This window comes from Myodes glareolus, chromosome 2 (genome assembly GCF_982192425.1).
Source record: "Myodes glareolus chromosome 2, mMyoGla1.1, whole genome shotgun sequence".
NCBI classification, from domain to species: Eukaryota; Metazoa; Chordata; class Mammalia; order Rodentia; family Cricetidae; genus Myodes; species Myodes glareolus.
Window position 1 is genome coordinate 10495847 of NC_142027.1, and position 726 is coordinate 10496572.

The window sequence follows — 726 nt, forward strand, 5'->3', positions numbered from 1 at the left end:
ATGAAAAGATTGCAATATTACAGTTATTCGGACAACAGACATTAAAACCATGGTGAAATGTCAGTTTCACATGCAGTAAGATGGCTACAATTTTAAGGTGGAAATGAATACTTTTTAACACAAGGAACATAGTGAAATAAATGTCACAAGCCTGGATGGATTAGTGCAGTCATTCAACATGGTTCCTTCATGCAACGAAGAGCGCAGGAGTGTTGTATGAAAGGAGAGAAGGTTAGCACTCCCCTTGACAAGGATGGAAGAGGCCCTTGGGCCTAACAACACGCATACGGTTAAGGCATTGCCACCTACTTCGTGGCATCTAACCACTGTTTTTTAACAGTTTCTCGGAAACAGTGACTTAATGAGGATTGGTACTGCTTGTCATTCCTCACAATAATGTGCATTGTCATCACTAATCCTTGGATCTTGTTGTATTGTTACCTAAATTGGTATAGGTACTGATGAAAATCTCTAATGGATGGATAATCATAACACTTTTGGTCACATGTTTTTCTCCTGCAGCCTGAAAGTTCTTAAAAGAAAAAGATAAAATGCCTGCTGCTACCACCCTTTTAAAATTGCTATCTTTTGAAAAGCACCAGTATGTGTTTTAGATCAGTTTCCCTATTTTAGGGAAATGACAAGACAGTAGTTTCAGTTCTGATGGCATAAGCAAAACAAATAAAACATGTTTCTAAAAAAAAAAAAAAAAAAGAGCGCAGGAAA

The 726-nt window shown here is 37.3% G+C and overlaps 1 non-coding gene across 1 annotated transcript; it reads left to right on the forward strand.

Annotated features, from left to right (window-relative positions):
- Positions 1–209: 209 nt before the first annotated feature.
- On the forward strand, positions 210–335 carry LOC125393015 (U6atac minor spliceosomal RNA). The gene has a single exon (XR_007229679.1). It is a non-coding gene; the product is annotated as a U6atac minor spliceosomal RNA (small nuclear RNA).
- Positions 336–726: the final 391 nt, after the last annotated feature.